At 42.2% G+C, this 21,927-nt stretch overlaps 1 protein-coding gene across 9 annotated transcripts in view; it reads right to left on the reverse strand.

The window, feature by feature from the left end:
- The window catches only part of Large1 (LARGE xylosyl- and glucuronyltransferase 1), a 439,219-nt gene that overhangs the window by 383,548 nt on the left and 33,744 nt on the right, over nucleotides 1-21,927 (reverse strand). For 6 of the 9 annotated variants that reach the window (XM_087900594.1, XM_048438256.3, XM_087900593.1 and 3 more), the window contains exon 2: nucleotides 3,173-3,230. The exons of 2 other annotated variants lie outside the window; for them this stretch is intronic. The gene's annotated coding sequence lies outside the window, so the exon portion shown is untranslated. Of the gene's footprint in view, nucleotides 1-3,172; nucleotides 3,231-18,765; nucleotides 18,854-21,927 lie in introns of those variants that run through there. One more of the 9 variants, XM_085682101.2, reaches the window with a different exon arrangement.

Genomic DNA, 21,927 nt, shown 5'->3' on the forward strand with positions numbered 1-21,927 from the left:
ATTTAGAGGATGAGAGAAAACTTGGTGATCTCCCCAGCTCTGAGAAGTTAACTAATAGAATAATCAATGCACTAGATGTCAGCAAACAATACCAGGCACAGAGAGAAAGTTGTACAGTGGACCCACTTCCAGGTTCTGTAAAGAAACCAGTCATGGTAGGAACAGAACTGAGCTGTGAGCTTGGAGCAGGCTAGTATTTCTACTTTCAGTCCAGGGAAAGCAGGAAAGCTCTCTCACATAGCTGAACAATGGTGACTTACAAAGGTTTCTGTGTGGATTTTAGAAAACAGATTTGAGAACACTTCACACTTTACCTGGCACAATATAGGCTGCACAAAGGACTTATGTGTTTCAATTTGCTTTTGGTGTTTTGCTTGCTTTTGTGGTATTAAGGATCAAACCCAGGAACTTGTGGATGCTAACCAAGTGTTCTTCTCAGGGCTGCATTTCTTTTATGTGGGTACCAGACTTTAATGTGGAGGCCAGACTTGGATGCCCAGGGTCATCTTCGATCTCTCTCCAACATATTTTTTTAATATTTATTTACTATGTATACAATATTCTGTCTGTATTTATGCCTGAAGTCCAGAAGAGGGCACCAAACCTTATTACAGATGGTTGTGAGCCACCATGTGGTTGCTGGAAATTGAACTCAGGACCTTTGGAAGAGCAGGCAATGCTCTTAACCTCTGAGCCATTTCTCCAACCCCTCCAACATATTCTTTTTGGGAAAAGATCTTTCAGTGAGTCCAGATCTCGCTGACTGGCTATCCAGCAACCTCTAAAAATCACCATGTCTCTGCCACCCCACCACACCCCAGCCAGCACAACAGTCATATACACACATCACCATGCACATCTTCTATGTGAGTGCTGGTGATCCTGAACCTCAAGCTTGTACAAGGGCAAATACTGCACTGACTGAGCCATCCCCACAGCCCATAATTTTTTTTTCCTTAACGCAGATTGAGGTGGGGGGGGGGAACGGGACAAGGTCCCTTTAATACTAGCTGTCAAATAGGCCCATATGTCACTATCTTTCTGTTTTGCTTGCATCCTCCAATTTTTGTTTTGCCAAAAGCATGCAGAAAAAAAAGTTAAAGTCACATCTTAAAGTCAGGTTCAGAGGGCAGAAAGAGAAGAGAGACCACTGGAAGCTCCCTGCATGGGTCACATATGCCCTTTTTTCCAATCTGGCTGTGCTACCAAAAGAAGCAATGGGTTCCTCAAGGGCAGCAGAAAATATATTATGAGCTTTTGATACCCAAATAGTGAGGAGACCTCAAAAGACTGGAATTCAAAAGATGCAAGCAATAAATATCCCTACTGGACACACAGTTGCAAGAAATCATGTGGTCAGAAGCATGGGAAACTGAATTTAATGTGCATCGGGGAAAAGATGAAAAAGAAATGCTTACTTAAATCTTTCACAGAGTGATTTAGAAGTAAGTGTCAGCCATTAGGACTTAGAACTCCCCCAGACAAACAAAGCACTTATTTTAAATAGAAATTGATGATCAATCGGGTAGGAAGGGAACTCTGGCCAATCACACAGCAGATCTTGCCTTGGTCGCAAAGAAGTATCTATTTGTCAGGTCCTTGGCTTGATGAAGCATGCCAGCTCCAGAGAGCTGTCTTTGTAAACTTATACCTAGATTGGGACCACAATACTGATGCTGGATAACGGTGTTTGCTGTTTTGAGAACGGTGCCTCAGGAGCCTTTGGCCGGAAAACAGTGGGCATAAATCACAATATAAGCTAAAGCCTTCACCTCCTACTGTGGCCTCTAGTAGTAAAAAGAGAATCTCCAGAAGACTTCTGGAAGTTGTGTTAGTAGGACTCCGAAAAACTGCCTTGCTTAAAGGTTCATAGCCACTCAGGCTTCATAGGCGCCACATTAGTATCCTTAACCTGGGACAGCTCATGCAGGACCAGACTCCTAAGGCATCGGAAACCTCTAGGTTTGGAAACCAAAAGGTGTCCAGACCTTCATTCTGCAGGTGACAAACTGACTTCAGGGCAGTGAAGGAATGTCCTGGACTTCATACCATAGGTTAGATATGGAATCAACCAATGACTCAAGTGTTAAAGCTATGGCCTTCAGCCTATGGGTGCTGACAAAAGAGAGTGGAACATTTAGGACTTAGGACCTAATATAATAAAGTTAGGTCATCTGAGACATGACATCGAACTTGGGATGTTGAAACAGTGGCCCAGGCTCTGGCCCTGGCCCCAGAGCCCTGTAGTCTCTCACTTTTGACTTCTAGTTGTCATGAGGTTAACTGTTATTCCACCCTGTATTCCTATTGTAATGTGCTACATGAACACAGAGACAAGAAGCACCATGTTAAATAACCACGGGTTTTTCTTCACCATAAAGTAGTCGTCTTACATATTTTGTCGCAGTGATGGAAAGCTAAGAAACAGGAAGATCAAATGCTTTAAGCCCTGATACATACACACACACTGGCAAGTCCAGGGGACCCACAGACCCAACAGTAAAGCCCAGGAGAAACCCAAGAGAAAAGATACTGGAAGCCAGATATCGAAAAGATTCTGTAAGATCCTCAATCAACATTTCTAAAATTTTCTTCAGTGGTCTCTTTACAAAGTATCCTCCCTAGGGCTGGACAGTTGGCTCAGTGTTTAAGAGCTCCTGCTATTTTTACAGACAAGTCAGGTTCAATTCCCAGCACCTACAGCAAACTGCTCACGACCACCTATAACTCCAGCTCTAAGGGATCTGATTCCTCTTCTGGTCTCTGCAGACTCTTACATGTATGTAATGCACATATATACACTTAGGTACACACACATACACGAAAGTATCATTCTTTGCATATCAAACTTGTTCTTGACTCTTAGATCTAGAAAAGCCTTCAAAATAAAATAAGTCAAATGTCAAATACACTGGTATTTCACAGCAACTTGGTTTATACTCACTTGCAAAATATATAAAATACAGACAGAAGAGAGAAACCACCATGCTAAATGTTTCCTCAAAAACATATCAATGAATGGAAAGTAAATAAACCTGTATTATGCTTATAACAGAATATATTCAAGCTTTAAAAGGATGGAAAACCTGTCACACAATACCATATGAATTAATCTACAGGACATTATACTAAGTTAAATCAGCCAATTACCAAAGGACACATATTAACTGACCTCACTCATATGAGACACTTCCAGTAGTCAAATCACAGGGAATGGTGATTTCCAGAGGCTGGAGAAAGGACAGAATGTTTAATGAGCATGACATTTCAATACTACATGATAGAGAGATTTCTTGAAATTGGGTACACAGCAGTGTAAATTATTTATCACTTCTTAATTGCACAATTAAGAATGGTTAAGATGGTACATTCTTTAATAAAGAATACTTAATAAGTGTAAATTTTTTATAAATTTTAGAAAACATTTTAAACCAACAAAATGACAACTAACCTCAGAGCTTAGATTGTTATGATAATGTACATGACTCAGATAAACATTTGCTTCTCTTACTGTCTCCATTTTCAAGATAAGAAGTAAGGCTGGGGAAAGGGCTGGAGAACTATCTCAGTGTTGAGCTCTGGTTGCCCCTACATCCATATGGTAGCCCATGGCTATCCGTAAGTTCAGTTCCATGGGATCTGACACCCTCTTCTGGCCTCTACTAGCACCAGGCATACAGGTAGTACACATATATGCAGATAGAATACATACACACAAAGAAATAAATTATTTAAATGTTAAAAAAAAAAGGAGAAAGAGGAGGTTGGTATGCTGGCATCCAGACACATGCTGCCCTGTGACACAATTATGTAAGCCATGAACTCTGGAGTCCTGATCCAAAACCTGCTGATATACGAATCAGCAAGGGCCACTGACTTCCCTGGTCTTCAGTGGACAGCAGAAGCAGAAACATCAGAGGGGACAACATTCTCAAGACAGTGGTATGCAAGTAAAGGAGATCAGTGAACATCTAGAGAACCAACCTACTGCTCTGACACCACTGTATTAACGAATCAATCCCATACCAGTTATGTTTTAAGGGGTTATTTATTTGGCGGGGGGTAAAACTTACATACACCATAAACCGTCAGGAAGGGAGCCTAGTCGCTGGAGCAGGAGCCGGGAGCAGCAGCCGAGACCGAGCACCGGAACCAAGAGCCGGAACCAAGAGAGCCTATTCCGGATATGCTTCTCTTTTTAAAAGAGAAATATACCACGCCCCAGTGGGCTGGTATTTTAGCAGCTATTGGCTGACGGAGCGGAAGTCGCTCCCCGTTGCACTGTGGGCTCGTATTTTAGTGACTATTGGTTGAGGCAGCGGAAGTTACTCCCACAACACCTCCCCCTTTTGTTTAAGTAAGAGAGTTCTAAGCCTACTACGAAATTATATACAGCAAGTACAAACTTACACAATTATATACAATAAATACAAATATCCTATTCTAACTAGCTTAAGTCTTGTATAAGAAATAACTTGGCCAGGTCATGAAAAGAAAGTAACTATGTTTATATAATCTTTAATCCCATCAAAGATCTGAGAAGGGAAATAATGTTACCTGAGTAATTAGGAAGTGTAATCAAACTTCCAGAACATGTAACAAATCACATAGACAATTGGCTACCTGGGCAAACACCCAAAATTATGTTTGCAGCGTTGAAGCAACCAACTTTGGCTAAGGCCTAACGTAACTGACATACCATTTTCAAAGGCAAGGAACTTTTTAAAACTATCTTATCCTGTCTTGGCAGGATATGACAGTCCTGTTTTATCCATTTATGGATACTCTGTAACTCTGTCAGTAGTTGAGGTATGGGCATTTCTTTACCCAAAGGCCAGTTCTGCCAAGAAGAAAGGCTCCAGGTGGAGTGTCTTTGGTGCTCAACATTCTCTCGGGAATAGATCAGTGTTGCCAGGAGCGATTGTGTCTCCCTACCATAGAACTCTGAGTTAGATTAAAGGCCATTTTCTACAGCTCTTTGAAGAGGTTGAAGATTATCTATCTATACTGAATATAATGTCTATGTATCTAAAGAACCTGATTAGTCTAATTATAAATGACAAACTTAGATGACTATTGATCTATATTATTTTCAATATCTATTTAACTTAAAGACTGAAATAGTAAACAACTGTGCAATAAATGGGGACAATATGACCTCCAAGTATAAACAATGTGCAAGTATACATTGCAATATGGTAAATATATATATCAATACATAAACAATATATAAGTATCTTAATCAGAGGTAGAAGTGTACAATGCAATATGGTAAAATATACATATATCAATACAATATATATATGTCAATACATAAAAATATTTTAAACAGAGGTAGAAGCATGCATGCCTAAAATAGTCAACATAATTTAAGTTTGTATCAATATATAAGAATCAATACCAATATATTTGTCTAAAAACAATAACTCACAAGTACAAAGCTATTATCCCATAATCCAATTATCCCTCTTTTTTTTTTTTTGGATTCCTGGCGCCAATTATTAACGAATCAATCCCATACCAGTTATGTTTTAAGGGGTTATTTATTTGGCGGGGGGGTAAAACTTACATACACCATAAACCGTCAGGAAGGGAGCCTAGTCGCTGGAGCAGGAGCCGGGAGCAGCAGCTGAGACCGAGCACCGGAACCAAGAGCCGGAACCAAGAGAGCCTATTCCGGATATGCTTCTCTTTTTAAAAGAGAAATATACCACGCCCCAGTGGGCTGGTATTTTAGCAGCTATTGGCTGACGGAGCGGAAGTCGCTCCCCGTTGCACTGTGGGCTCATATTTTAGTGACTATTGGTTGAGGCAGCGGAAGTTACTCCCACAACACCACTGTACTAATTCACTGCTCCAGCTGCCTCCAAATGGCTGGAAAGGTTCATTCACCTGTCAGCAGAACTCAAGACACAGTTCTCCCAGGTCCACGCACACACACACTCTGCAAGGACTCTGGGGTGTGAGGTCCATGCTTTCAGATGTTCTCTTGAGCCTTCATCTCAAAGCTGTAGATGAGGCTTCCAAGTCTCCAAACAATATCCACTATCTCCCCAGTAGTGATGACCTGAGTGAGACACCTCTGTCTCCTTTCCTCCTACATCTCTCATTCCCCTCTGCACAGTTAAGAAAAGGTCATGAAGCACAGACTCTTTCTTGGTATTATTGTTGCTTAAATATGCAATGAGAAAACAGACAACTCTACCCTAAGGCACTACCTGGGCTTAGGATACCAACCTTTCCCATCAGCCTAACTGCCAAAAGAACTAAAGACTGCAACTATGCAAGTTGTTCTCATTCTTCTATGCCTACCCTACTCACACCTCTACACACACACACACACACACACACACACACACACATACACACACCCTTAGCCTACAACTGCAAAAGCACAAGAAATTAGCTAAATGAATGAGAGCATATTGTTACAAAATAAGGCCAATCTCGACTTGGATCCTCTGTGCAACCTCAGACCTCTTCTTATCTGCAGAATGCCATACCAGCATGCCCAGTCAATCTAAACATCTCCCCTACCTTGTCTGATGACATTCTCAGATCCTTTGCTCCACACCCGTTCCAGACCCCAAGTTCTTACACCAGCCAATAAATGTTTCAGTTGCTCCAACCCTTAAGCCAAATGAGATACATGGCCCTCCCTAATAGTAACGGTAATGACCACTGGGCGGTGGTGGAACATGTTTTTAATCCCAGTGTAGTATGAATGGGCCTGCTTGTTTGAGTTTTCTGTCGTGCCCGGCCCCCCAGCTGTTTAGTCCCAGAGAAAAATCACACAGAGGTCTCCATAAATTATAAGCTGATGGGCCCATTAGCTCTAGCCTCTCACTGGCTAACTCTCACATCTTGATTAATCCATTTTTCTGATCTATGTTAGCCATGTGGCTCAGTACCTTTTTCAGTGGGCAGATCACATCCTGCTGCTTCGGTGGTCTGGGCAGGAGTGGGAGGAATCAACTTCCTCCTCCCCAGAATTCTCCTGCTCTCCTTGCATCATTTCTATTTTCTGTCTGGTTTTCCCGCCTACATCTCCTGCCTGGCCAATCAGTGTTTATTTAAAACATGATTGACAGAATACAGACAATTTTCCTGCACCATCCCAGCACTCAGGCGGCAGAGGCAGGTGGATCTCTGTGAATTCGAGACCAGCCTGGTCTACAGAGTAAGTTCCAGGACAGCCAAGGTTGTTACACAGAGAAACACTGCTGAAAGAAAGAAAACAAGGGGGGGGCGGGGAGGGAAGGAGGGAGGGAGGGAGGGGGAGGGAAGGAGAGAAATATTCCTATAATAACCCTAAGATAGAGAAGACAATATCTGGGTGACACCATTTCCACACAGTCAAGTCTTCTGGCTTCCGTGAGTTCATTTTGAATCAGCGAAGAGCCACACACCTGAGACAACATCAAAGAAAGGTCACAGAAGAGAATGTATAACATCAAACAGAGCAAAGGAAGACTCTCCCCACTATCCCTGAAAGCATGCTGGGAAGATGCACGACATCTCTGAGAAAACAGTCTCTAAGCCCATCACGCACAACCCACAGGACATTCCAGGGAAGGGGTCTACAGTATCTCCTGAGCAGAGGCCTGAGACAGCTCTAGACTTGAGCAATAAAATTTTATGTTTTCTTCTTCTTTTTCTAGGATTGAAATGGGGATCCTCCTCCCCAGCAAGATCATGGCTTCTCCTGACATAACAACAGCCACCAGAGTCATAAGAGACAGAGCTAAATCCCAGGAAAGGCAGTGTCAGTTCAGAGGCCAAATTTCAGCTCAGTTTTACATTTTCAGTGGCCACATGGTATTATACCTATATTTCATGTTACAAAGCAAAAGCCCTTTTTCATTAATGTAGTAAGTCTATTAATAAATAAAGGCCAGTGCATGATCAAAATTAGCAGAAGTAAACATACCCACAATGTTAATGATGAGTAATGCTCCTCTTATAGCAAAATATGTATTAGAGGTCAATGTGCCAGGCATTTGCTAATGAACTTTTTTAAATCCTTATTCTACCATAAGAGAAACAGATAGGGGAACGGGGCGGCGGGGTGTGTGTTAAAGTCTGAACCCAAGATCTTATGTATACTAGTCAAGCACCCTCCATTGAGCTCCATTCCCATTCATTTTGTTTGTGCTGTAGCCTAGGTTAGCCTTGAACTCATCATCCTCCTTCCTATCCCTCTCATTCTGAGATTACAGATGAGCATCATCCTACTCAAGATAAAATCATCATCACCATCATCTCATTATTATTGTTATTTTATAGAAGTCAAAAGTGAGACATATCAGCATATCAGTCAATATATAAGCTTGCACAAGCATGTTTCAAAAAGCAGGTATCCTACTTTTTTTTTTTAATCTCAGTAGTAAATTTATTGCCCCAAGCCCTCCATAAGGCAAAGCTGCAACAAGAACATTGTCACAGACATATTAGAGTTCAAGTACCACTCTTGCATCCAAATGCTGTTTGATCTTAAGCTGAGCCCCAGTGTTAGCCTCTCCCCACTCCTTTCTCAAGTAAGATTAACATAGCCTCCCTGTGTTAACTAAGAGAATGACAGGAAGAAACATGGTGCAGAGTAAGCTATGCTGGTGTTCTACATTCAGTGCCTGCTGAGCCCAGCCACCAGCATTTGCCTCAAAACAGCACCCTGGTTATACCTGGATGATACAATCTCCTTTCCTAAAAAACCTGAGAACCCAGTGAATTAACAGCTTTCAAAACGTTTAAAATCATAGACCTTAAATTTCAAGACACTAAAAGCACCCTGGGGTTCTGAGGTACCAAGAAATTCTCTACCTTGTTCATACCTGACAGCAGATTTTCTTGAAGACTTGTCTGATTGCCAGTCCAACAAGACAAATACCTCCAGGTCACCAGGTCACACAGTATGTGCACAGGTAATGGGTATTGTTGAGCTTCAGCTTCAGTGAGGACTGCAGGTTCCCTTGACTCTTATCCTGGCTGATAATAGACCACAAACTAACAGATGCAGAGAGAAGAAAGGTGGGACCTTAGAAAGGACAGGGAGTTCCTTCAGATCAATGATGACCCTTTCAAGTTTAGCGCTCCCTGCATGCAAACAGTTCCCTTCTAGATCAGCATCCTAAACACTGTCTACAATTGAGCTAAGACTCGAGGACATGGAGGGCCCTATTATCAAAATGGATAAAGATCCAATGAGTATAATGATTATAATGAGTCTAAGCACAATACAGATACAGACAAGAGCTGAAGTGGGAAAGTCAGCGCTGACTACATATTGCTAGTTCACAAGCAGCATGGATACAATACCATTGGCCCCTTGACTATTTCAAAAATGCATGCCTGGGAATTCCCTGAGAATAAGGCCAGTACCTGTACATCACCATATGCCCTATGCCACATACAGATAAGAAATTAAAATGCTGTATTCACAGATGTGTGGATATTCGGTGAGTCAATGGGTAGGCAAGTGGATGATGTGTGCAGGAAGGTGAGCTGACAGACGGACAAATGGATGGATGGATGGATGGATGAGAGCTAAATGATTGCCTTGAATTAGCAGAGGGAAGAGAGACATTTGAACTTAATTCGTCAATCAAAGTCTACATATCAAGCCTTTCCCCAGAGGTCCTTGGCCACATCACCCCCATATTTACTCTCAGAAGCTAAAACATTCTTACCCTATACTTGCTGGGCCACAGAGCTGTGCTCATCTGTGGTCTCACCCTTTGGGTTCATCTCTCTGGCTTTCCTTCCAAGTATCTCTCTTGATTACTTTCACCCAATTCTGCTCCTAACCTGAATTCCTGGCCCTGCCTCATGTCACTTCATGGTTTCCAAATAAGCCATGTTTCATTCACAGTTCTCATCAGCATACAGAACACACTGAGGCAAGTGTATACACGAAAGTACTACTGACATCTGGTGTAAACAGACTGCAGTAGCTTTCACTTCCATCCAGAAGCACGATTTCTCTGCTCTCTACTCTGTAACCAGGCCTAGTGTGAAACTCCTCTGAACCCACCTCAGGAAAGGAAGGCTCAGCAGGGAACTGTAAATGTCATCAAACTCATAAGATCCAAGTTTGTTCTACCCAATGAAATTTCAGCCCAACTCAACTTAACCTTCTCTTCTTCCCATCTTAACCTTGAAATATTTTAACCATCACGCAAAGTAGATTTTGTTTCATCTGTCAGGAAATAAAACAGAATGTCCTATGAAGGATATTGGTTTCTTTTTTTTTTTTCAAAGTGACATTGGCATAACTTCACCTAATGGAAAGAAATGTCTTCAATCTAAACGAGTCATGTGGTGGAGACAGTGAGTTTGAAAATCTGCATATGGTTTGACCCCTTTAGAAAGATCTGGGGAAGGGGAAAAAGAGCTATTCTGTTGATAATTGACAAACAGTTAAAAGAATGAAATCTTCATTTCTGCAGCAAGATCCAATGCTGTAAACACGGAAAACAAAGAGAAACAAGGAACTGGTTAAAAACTTTGAGGTTAGTTCACTCTGGGCAAGAACCTAGTCAAAATACTTCCTTGCTATACGATATAGGATAGGTATAGATATAGAGTGGATGAGGTAGCCTGGCCCTTGTGAATTCACCCAGGGCTTTGAGATTTAAAACATTCAATCCATGTCTCTGAGTGGACCCAGAGCTTGAAATATAGTAAACACTCAATTTTGGCAGTTATTACTATTTAAGGACAGCCTTGTACGGATTGGTACTGTCCTATATGGTAGCACTACTCAGGTGTGACTTTTGAGATTTAATTTAAATGCAATGTAAAACTTAGTTCCTCCTCACACAAGCTCCCTTGCAAAGATGTAGTAATTACCTGTGGTTGGTGGCACCTACAGCAGAGAGTGCACAGAAAGAGCCTTTCTGGTTCAGAAATAAAGAAATAGCATGAGCTAGAGATTTGTGTGACTTTTATCCCAATTTCCTCACTCATCTGTAAAAAAGAATAATTGTAACCAAATTATTAGATGCTATTGAATATATCTGATGTACAAGTATTGGAACCAGCTTACAGCAACTGTACACATGCAGTCGATGGTACCCTAGAACAGGGACAAATATATAGAAAAGTACAAGAAAGACAAACAAGAAGATTATGGAAAGTACTTTCCATGGGGTCGAGCATGCATCTTGCAGCTGGTTAACTCTTCAACACATGATCAGTGCATCAACAATGCACTCGTCACTCTTCTAAGCAGCAGGGGGATGTAAAGAAGAACTGTGTCCTTGTGAACTTATGGTCGTAATAAAGATGCTGCCCTTGCTTATTCAAGTGTATCAGCAACACATCCATTCTCCTACCCACTAATGCCTCCGCCAAAAGAACATGAAGAAGTAAAGTTACCTAAGATGGAGTACCTAACAAAAGGGCACTATCATGGGTTGTTGACAGGGGTTTCTGTCCCACCTGGTCCTGCAACCGTTTAGTTCCAAAGAAATACACAGAGGTCTACATTAACTATAAACTGGTTGTCCTATTATCTCAGGCTTCTTAGTAACTCTTACATTCTACATTAACCCATAATTCTTGTCTGTGTTAACCACATGGCTTGGTACCTTTTATCAGCAAGGCATTCTCATCTTGCTTCCTCTGTGTCTGGGTGATTACTGCAGACTGAGCCTTTCCTTTTCCCGTAATTCTCCTATTCTGGTTGCCCCTACCTATACTTCCTGCCTGGTTATTGGCCAATCAGCATTTTATTAAAGCAATACAACTGACAAATCTTTACAGAGTAGAAGACCATTGTCCCACAGCAATTGGGTGGATAGGTGGACAGATGTATAGAGAAACAGACAGACAAGATGGGAGTAGAGCTTTAAATAGCTGAAGCAGTGACCTAAACTCCTGGGATCCATGATTAAGTATCCCCTAGTAAGTGGATATTGCTAAACTGGGACACTCTTACCAAGCAACACTAATAAATAATCATAAAGCAGTCTGCAAACAGTATCATATATAAATGCTTCCTCACTGAGAGCAAAAATCTGACAATCCAAATGACTGGCATACACATGCCCTTCATATACATGCCCTTTGGCTTTTATTCTGGGATCTTCTCTGACACCCTGTCAGCTGGGGCTGCTCCCTAAGTTAAGGAACAAAACTCCCTTATCCTAGCCCTGGACAAATAGATTTTACTCACAGCCCAGGAAAGCCCACCCAGACCTGGGCTCTCCTATGGCTTGAACAGTAGATTAGGAAGATCTCTGCCAGGAAGCAAGTGCCTCAGCCACTTATCTTCCTTCCAAAATCTATAGCTCCTATCATTTGATTTGTAGCTGCCTGATAAAACTAAGTAGGGCTGGATCCATGCTGATGCTCTGGATCTGTTCTTACCAATGGGTAGCTTCCCCATATGATCACTGGTCCTCTAATCTTAGAGACTCCTTTCATTTGATAAGGAAAGGCCACATTTACTTCACAATATTGTTAGCAAGATTAAATGGCATCAATAAACAGTGTCCTACTAGTCTATTTTTGTTGCAATAGAAAACCACTTGAGGCTGGGTACTTTATAGGGAAGATAAGGTTATTAGATCATAGTTTGACAAGTTCAATAGCATGACACCAGCATGGAGCTATAAAATCCTTCTAGTTACATCACAACATGGCAGATGGCACTCTTTTAAAGCAAATGTGAGGTGGAAGTCAGAAGGATTCAAGGACAAGAGTTGTTAGAAAATAACCAACTCTCAAGAGAACATACTTGCTCTATGGAAAACTCACTTTAATTCTTTTTGAAGGCAACAGCCCAAGGGCATAGCACCTTTCACAATATCCACTCTTGAACGTTACCCCACTGTTCACAGAGCACTCGGATGAACAATCTTCTAAAACACAAACCCTTGGAAGTCACATTTAAAGTATATCCAAACATCAGTAACCAATAATTCAAAATAAGCTAACATACATTCAATGCATGCTGAGACAGAGGAAAGAGAAAGTTCAAGTTCTAGTGGTCACACCTATAGGCATCTGGTCTACCTGTGTTTCACTCACCTTCACCAATCATTCACAGGGGGGCCCCAGCCCAATCTTAACTATTCTCCCTGCAATCCCTGGCACAACACTTTTCCAATTTTAATACAACTCATCCTACTTAAAGAACACAATGTGTATGAAAAGACAGTATAAGAACCAGTCACATCTTTAATGCCCAAAATCTAGATTCCAAACAGTTACACAGGACAGTCACTCACAGATTTCAAGTGTGTAGAGCAGGTGGGAACATTACCATGTAGTCCTGGAAACTGAGCACGGAACCCATCTTACCAAAATAAATAACCAGAGATTAAGGTAAAAATATTAGTGCTAAATATGCTTCAAAAGACACAAAATTAGATGATGTTTAAAGTTATTTCTCTGTCTGACAGTCTACAGGGGTTCTTGCTAAGCTAGAAGGACAAGGTCACTTCCCAAGTGTCCTGAAATCATCTCCTCACAGATCTCACCTCACACCCAACATCTTCCATGCTATGGGCTCCACACGTAGTAACCCTTCATAGATCGTCCTTACTAGAACCACAGGTCATTTCTGTCTCTCATACAAACCAAATCTTTCCATTTAATAAACAATATATATTTTATTATATTCTGGCTGCCCCAAGCCCTTGGTTGGGTAAAGCAGAAATAAATAATCTTTTCAAATCCCTTGGGCTGTGTATTTTCTGCATGTCTACTAGATAGCCAGCTCAGTATACAGACATGAATGACAATAATAACCCTGGCTGACTCTTAAGGTATAAAAATTATTTCTGGGTCTTCAAGGCATGTGAATCAACCTCAGAATTAAAGATGCTGCCACAGGACATGAACATGATTATGAAAAATGCCAGTAATTCAGGACAGGAGTAAGAATTATGGAGATGGAGACGAGAGAAACAGGGTCAAGAACTGGCTTACAAATACGCAGAATTTTAACAAGACATAAAAATAGGGAAGAATCCTGTCCTTCTGATCAGGGCTTCTCTGTCCAGCCCTGTTCAGATATCTTCCTCTGTAGTTCAGACTGGTCTGGCACTCACTGTGAACTAGAACTCAGTCACAGCAATCCCCCTGCCTCTTCCTATTAAGTTGTGAGATTGGGCATGCATGATGCTCAGCTGTAGCTGACCTTTTTTAGATCCACTAAAGATCCCTGTAGTGCCCTTCCAAGTTTGTCAGTCCCTGGGCCACTCTGTGCTTGATCTGACCCTTCAGCCTGTTTATGTTCCCAATTCCCTGGGCACTGACCCAAAACAGCACTCTCTAAGTCGGTATTAAGTATGGCAGGGCTAAAATTAGGGCTGTTTCTATAGATATCTACACTTCTATGGAGCAAATCTGTTTAGCTCTTAAGTGGAATGAAAGTCAGGTTTCCATTCTGACAGCAAAGTAACTCTGGGATCTGGGAAAACTAAACGAGTTCATGTGTGCCAGCACTTCTGAGCATTCCCTTGGTCCACAAAACATCACATAGGTAAGGCAAGGAGGAATACAGCAACTTCGGACATTCCTGGGCTAACATGTGCCACCAGGACCTAAGTTTTCTTACCTCACGCTAGAGGAAAGGAATTTCTTTCCACCTCATTCCAGAAAATCAAAAACTAAGGAATCCACTCCCCTGCACGCCATCATATCACTCAAAGTCAAGAGTTAAGAAACTTGGCTTCAACTTGTTCAAAGAAACATCCCAAGATTCTGCAGCCAAATGTGAAGATGGAGTGATACCAGACCTACCTAGCACTGATCACCACTGCTTCCTTCTAGACTCTGTGTTCAGAGTTTCAGCAGATAATCTCTGCACCCAAGCTAGGGATATAGATGTGTATCCCCAAAGCAGGTATGTTAGAGACAAACCATTAGCACTTCAGAATGTGACCTTATTTGGGAACAGGGTTACTGCAAATAAAATTTAGGTGAGGTATACAGGGATAGGATAGACCCTTAGACCACATGGCTGATGGTATAAGCAGTTACAGAGGGAAACATGGGGATAAGGCCTAGGGAAGCCAGTGATGCCTTCACCAGTCAAGGAGCACAAAAGACAGCAGTAAGTCACAAGAGGCTAGCAAGACACAGGACCTAGATGGTCCTGACAATTCTCTGAGCTTAAGACTTCTGGCCCCTTTACTTGTGAGACAATAAATGTCTATGAGTCTGAGCCACCACTTTGAAGCACTTTATTAAGTCCAATTTCAGGAGACACTCTGTCCTTGTTACAATGTCATGTGACCTAGGCTCTGGCCATCTGGGTTTTCCATGAGGACAGTAAAGCTTCCTTTAATAACAAATAATACCAGCAGTGAATACCAATAGTGATCCTGAATGCTGTATACACAGTAACTCATTTAATACCCAACAACCTGCTGGGTCTGTGGCATGTTATAGAAGAGGGAACTCATTCACAGAGAAGTTAAGTACCTTGCTCAGTATCACAAGGTTGCATGTGATGAAATCTGAATTAAAGTCCAGACCCAGGATGTTCTTACCCAGCCATAACTGCCTAAATCAAAAAGCAAGTGATTGATGGAGACTTACACTGGTGGTCAGCCTCTTTCCATTTTGTATTTATTCTACCTGCACAGAATGCTTTGCACTAGTAACCACACACACCATAAAAACAAAAACAAAAAAAAACTGAATTAAACTGCAGTGGCTTCCACACATCTCATAATTTCAGCACCAGTCTATATGGCAACAGAGATTAGGAAAAGAACTTAAGCATCTCCAAGAAGGTAGAAAAAAACAGCTCATCTCTCACAAAGTTTTTCTGCACCTGAAATTCAATTAACATTTAATGTGTACCTGTGATGTGCCAGCCCTGTGTCAGGAAAGTACACAAGTGACAGCCCCTGCTCACTCACCAGAAATGTTGGTTAAGTGTCAGAATTGAAGTTAGAACCCAAGTACAGTTGCAGTACAGTGTGGTTAAACTGAGATCTACACAGTGGGAAGGACTTCAGGACAGGGCATGGAAACCTCAAATTTTATTTGCAACTTTTCAAAAACTGCCATGATGCAGGTATTCCCATACAGAATCCATCTTCCCTCTTCCACCCTCTCTGAAACTTTTTCCCAAAACAATGAGCTTTTTTTTTTTTTTCCACTGAATGAATCACACTGAAGAGGTGAAGAAACTTAACATTAGACTCTGGATTACTGCTATATAATGAAGTGCATAGAGTTTAGTTTATCAACTTTAGAAAATATTTAAGAGCAAAGCTAGGTAAATTTAGAGCCCACCAGCAATGGTGCTGTGGCAGTTATACTCTTCAGTACAAAGCAAATAGCACAGGGAAAGGTGGGGAAGATCTAAAAGTATCTAGAAGAGAAAGTATCAAATCAGACAGCCATTATTATTATTACCTATACAGAGAGCTGGTGTGACCATCATGAGAGCTATGTGGCACAGCAAAAATAACCAACACACCCTTAGACTTGACCCTGCCTCTATCAGTGACCTCATTAAGTAGGCATTTGAGCATCTATGCCCTACAGAGTCTTTCTTAGAACATAAAAGCAAAGGATTTAGAGTCTTGCCCAGCACAGGGCAGACATGTGATGGTGTACTCAGTCTCCAAATAAGAGTTCAACATAGAGCCTGGAAAAACTAAAGGCAGTTGTCTTTCTCCTTCAGCACCACCATAGCCACCACCTCAAACTGTGTTACTTATGTTCTTGAACCTGAGTTTCCACATGAAAGCACTCTACAATGTAGGAACTAGATGTTCAGCAGAGGGCATCCAAAGGCCTCACCCACCTCCTGCTGGGAATTGGAGGAGGGGTCGGAGCAGAGTGAGAGGTAGCATCAATAACTTCAGGTAACCTAAGAAAACAAGCCTCTTTCATTGAAGAAAAAAAATTACCACACACACACACACACAGAAGCTGACCAACTCACCTCTGCCCCAGCTTCTCATAGAGCCCTGACAGTTCTTAAGGACACAGACTTAGCCACCTCTCTCTGCTAAGATGATAAGCTCCTAAGCAGACAGAATCCACACAATTGAAGCACTCCTGCAGGTCTGACTATGTGTTTGGTGTTATTATTCTGCCCTGTCCACAAAAAAAAAAAGCCCTTGGATCAGCCTGAGTACTTCTTTTTTAATGCCTCCAGTACTCCATAGAAGCACCCAGAGAAAAGCAAGCACGCGCTCTGGATGAGAGACACATGGTAGAGTCTACTTATGTCAACTCTTCTGAAAAATGTAAAAGGGAACACAGGGTTGGAAAAAAACTCACAGATACATTCGTTCATGGGGATCTTGCTGGGAAGCAGAGATGTAGATAATAGTAAAATCTAGGTCTGGGCTAGGGGTCCTGACCCACACAGTCTTCCAGGAAATGCAGAGCAAGTATGCTGGGCTCAGAGTTAGTTCTCTGTCTTCCTAGGATCCAGTCCACACAGAAACTGAAATCAGCTTTGATAGTCCTTCTCTACACTCCCACTGCACCCTTGCTCTGCCCTCCCATCACACTCCCCAAGAAGGCCCAAGGTCACTGGTTTCTCCTCCTCTGCTGGCTGGATCCATCCTCTCCCATCTCACCTCCGACCCTGACATTTCTCCTCCTTTACCACCTCCACCACCCCACTTCTGGTCCTGTGTTTTCCTTGCTCCCCACAGGCCTTGTTTTTATTGGTTGATCTATTACAATCTTAAGCTCCTGTAACCCCCTGAGTATGGGCCACCAAGGAGTATAAGACAGTCAGAGGGTATAGCACTCATCAGGGCATGCCTGTCAGCCAGGACCTAGGATGAACAGACTAGGGAGACAGTTTTCCTTTCTTTAATCCTCTCCTTTTCAGGGTAGCTGCAGTGAGGAAAGATGCTTCATAGGATGACCCGACCTCATAACTTTTCCCTCAAATAATATCTATAAATATGTGTTTTCATTTAAAGGGGCTGATTATAAATGGTCAAGTAAATGTAATAAAAGAAACTTCCAATCTTCATGTTCTAGCTATGCTTAGTATTTTGAGTGGACCATAAAGTGAATGGCATTGGCCCCGTTATCCCCAGAATTATTTAGGGGTGAGGGAAGTATGTTAGTTACACTTCTCATTGCTCTAACAAAATAACTGACAAAAGCCACTTCTGGAATAGAGGGGTATTGTGCATCATGATAAACAAAATGTGGTGGCAAGAACATGAGATGGAGGTGGCTACACTACATACAGTCAGAAAGCACAGTGAGATAAACACTCCACCTTTTAGTCAGTCCAGTATGACAACTCATGGAGTGATGCTGCCTGCATTCAGGGTGGGTCTTTCCAGTGCAATGAAGCTAACAAAGATAACCCCTCACAGGCATGCTCAGGGTTTTGTCTCCTGGGTAATTCAAAATCCCACCAAGCTGAAAATCAATACTAACTACTACATGGAGTCTTCCTCAAAGAAACATGCTCTTCAGTTTATAATAATGGGCAAGGCACAAATGATTCTGGAACTATTCACAGGAAAATGGTCTCTGGTTCAAACCCTACCTCAGCTGTGGAAGTCTGAAGCAGGAACTAGGCCAGTCTGTGCCTCAAGCTCCCTGTCTGAAAACCATGAATAATAAACTACCTTCTGCACCTGAATGATTCAGAATCTACAGGCAGCTATGTTGCAGTTTTAGGAATGCTAAAATGTATCAAGCCTTCAATGGGCTATTCTAAGAGATTTACTCTGAATAGTGAGCACAACATGAACAGATTCAGACTGTAGTGATCCCTATTCTGCTCAGGATCAGAGAAGTCAAGAAACTTACCCAAACTCACACAGCTAAGTAGAGGGTGCAGGACTTTCTTCCCCTGTGATTCCAGAGTGATGCCAAGCAGTATCTGCTGCAATGCTATGATGCCATTCCCTGAGGACAGCAAGGCATAAGTTGTTCATTCTGTAACTGGGATCATAGCTATAAACCACACTGGCTTCATTTCTAAGAATCCCTGACTTCAGACAAGAGATCTTATTTGGCATTTGGGTAGTTAAATTCTAGCTCCAGGGGTGTGGAGGCTTCTGTACGCTTGTGCTTCTGCCCACTTCCCACCCGCACCACTGTGATGAAAGAGCAGGGCTGAGGGAGCTGCTCCAAGCTCTATGAGACAAACTGCAGTCTCTGGGCCAAAGAGGCCAGGAAGATCTCCATCCCAAAACTGTTGGCAAAGCACTCTGTGGACTGTAGCCAAAGCTGAGTGACAGCCACCTGTCCTTGACTGCAGAACTATGGGGCAGAGAGACACATCAAAGCTCCTCTGCCTGAATACATGTGTCACCTCAACCATCCAAGGGGACTCCAGAGGTGAGGGAGGCTGCCTCCTTAGTGACCATGCCTGATCCATCCCCTGAGCATTAAAATCAAATGCAGCAACAGACTCAGTCTCAGTCCAACCTGCAGTAGGTAGGCGACCAGGGATTGAAGCTCACATGGTGAACACAGTACTTTGATGGGAGGGAGATGTTGAGCTGGCTAAATTAAAGACATCTTATTGCAATTTGTTATGTCATGTTTAGTTGATATCTTTGGGAGGCCTGTTCTTTTTTTCTTTGAAGGGAAGCAGAGGACTAGTAGATCTGGAGGTGGCGAGGAAAAGAGGAGAAGGACTGGGTCCCAATAGTGGAGAGAAGAGAAACTGGTTGGGATGTAATGTATATAAAGAATAGAAATTGAAATAAAAAAAATAAAGACATCCCTTGCCAGTGCCTCACAGCATTTGCCATCAGCAATCAGAAGGAAAATCCCTGCATTGAAGGACCATCCTATCTCCTGATCTAAAGCCTCCTGTAGCCCCTACCCAAGACAGGAAACTCTGGCAGGTGGAATGCAGCCATCAGTTCTGGGCCAGGAACATGCCTGCTTCTGAGTTGCAGAAGCAATGGTTGGGTCCTTACAGATGTATAGCAGTCTCTCCCAAACATCATTCAACAATAATGTCACTCCAAAATCAGGATGCACACCCCTGAAGGGATCTGGAGCCATGGTGGAGGCCAGGGTTGTCTGTGGCTTTGGTAATGTTCTGTTTCTGGGTCTCAGAGTTGATCACACAGGAACATGGCTTTTGGGAAAATGCACCAAGCTGCACAGTTGATAACCTTAATTATCTACTCAATTGGTTGAGAAGTGCCTCAGAGATTAGGGAAGTATACCTCTGGATGCATTTGTGGAGGAATTTCCCGAGATAGATCACAAGGGCTCTGATCCAGTCAATGATGACATCCACTGACAGGCTCAAATTCCCCCTAGACTGCCAGGAGGTGTCAGAAATCTCAGTGGTGGGGCCTGGCAGAAAGGAGTGGACTGCTGAGGAGTGGAGTGCCTCTGAAGGGTTATTTTGGCCCTGGTCTCTTTCTGCTCGTTTTTCTGCTTTCTGACTGTCATGCAGTATGCCTAGCTTCCCTGAGCCATGCATGCTCTTCCTCCATAGGGTCTTGTCAAAAATTAAAAGCAATAGAGCCATCTCACTGTATACTGAGACCTCTGAAACTCTGGTTTAAAATGCATGCTTGCCATTTTAAACTGTTTCTCTCAGGTACCTGTCATCACTACACCAAGTTCAAATGATACTCAGATGAACCAGCCTTTGTTCACAACTTGGAGGAAGAATTCTAAATTTAAACTGAGCAAGGTGATACATAATCCCAGCACAAAGGAAATACAGGCAGGGGATCAGAAGTCAAGGTCAGCCTCAGCTACATAGTGAAATCCAATCAAAAAAAAAAAATCAAGCAATCAAAACAACAAAAAAAAAACACTGTAGATATGAACATGCCCAGTATTATTCTTTGTTTACCCAAGGTTATATCCATAAGGCTTTCATCCACTGATACAACAGCACCTGTAGACATACTATTGGTGCCTAAATTTGGGGACTCAGAATATGTTCACTAATTCTACAAATACATCCTGTGTATCCATTATGTGCCAGGCACAGATCTAGAGATGGACAACAATCAAAAACATCATTTCTTTTAAAAAGTTTATTTTATGGTCCCAAACAGGGAGGGCTATAGACCATGAGGCCCTGTTTTGTGTGACAGGTACCCAGAAGGTGGAGCTGCAGCAAAATTAACCCTAAGAATGCTACAGGCAGTGATAGCACACACCTGGAATCCCAGCACTTGGGAAGCAGAGGCAGATAGAGTGCAAATCAAACAGGTATACAAATCAATTTCCAGGACAGCCAGGGACAGACAGAGAAACCCTATCTCAAAAAACAGAGAAACAAGGAAGAATGTGGCAAGGATCTGCCTACAGCAGATAATCCCTTGAGCCTTCCCACTCTAAACCCTGTAATATAGACAAAGCAGAAGCTCAAAGTCTTTTCCAAGATTTTGTTTTTTTTGAGGAGATCACTATAACAAGGCTCTTGGAGATAAGATTATTCAGCATCTACTGTGTGTCTCTGGGTAAGTTTCTAGACCCCCTTGTACACCAGGATTCACATCTTCAAAGTAGAAGAAATAATGATTAGTAGTGTTCTGGAAACATTAAGCAATTAATAACAGTTATTACAGATAACACTTATTACAAGTTAGCTAGTACTGTTTTCACAATTTCTATGGATTCCTAGTGGGCTGTCTCTCTCAATGTCCTCCCATGAAATATTCCCTAGGCTTCACGCACTAACCAAATTCAATGACACAAAGTATTCATAGTGGTCAGCATGAGTCCTTCAATGCCATGTCTCTCAAGAAGAGAAGCAGATGAAGAGACAGGTGGTGCTATGGTTTGAATATGAAACATCCCATAGAATTTCAAGTGTTTGATCACTGGGTATCCAGCTGGTGGTGTTATTCTGAGAAGTCATGGAACCGCTATGGCCCCATGGCAATGAGGACTGGAAACAGGAAGCAGATCGCTGAATGGGATGTGCCTTGAGGGACACTGGCCAGCTCTGCTTCTGAACATTCTTTTTCACCCACTGAAATG

The sequence above is a fragment of the Myodes glareolus genome, chromosome 22 (assembly GCF_982192425.1).
Source record: "Myodes glareolus chromosome 22, mMyoGla1.1, whole genome shotgun sequence".
Classification (NCBI taxonomy): Eukaryota; Metazoa; Chordata; class Mammalia; order Rodentia; family Cricetidae; genus Myodes; species Myodes glareolus.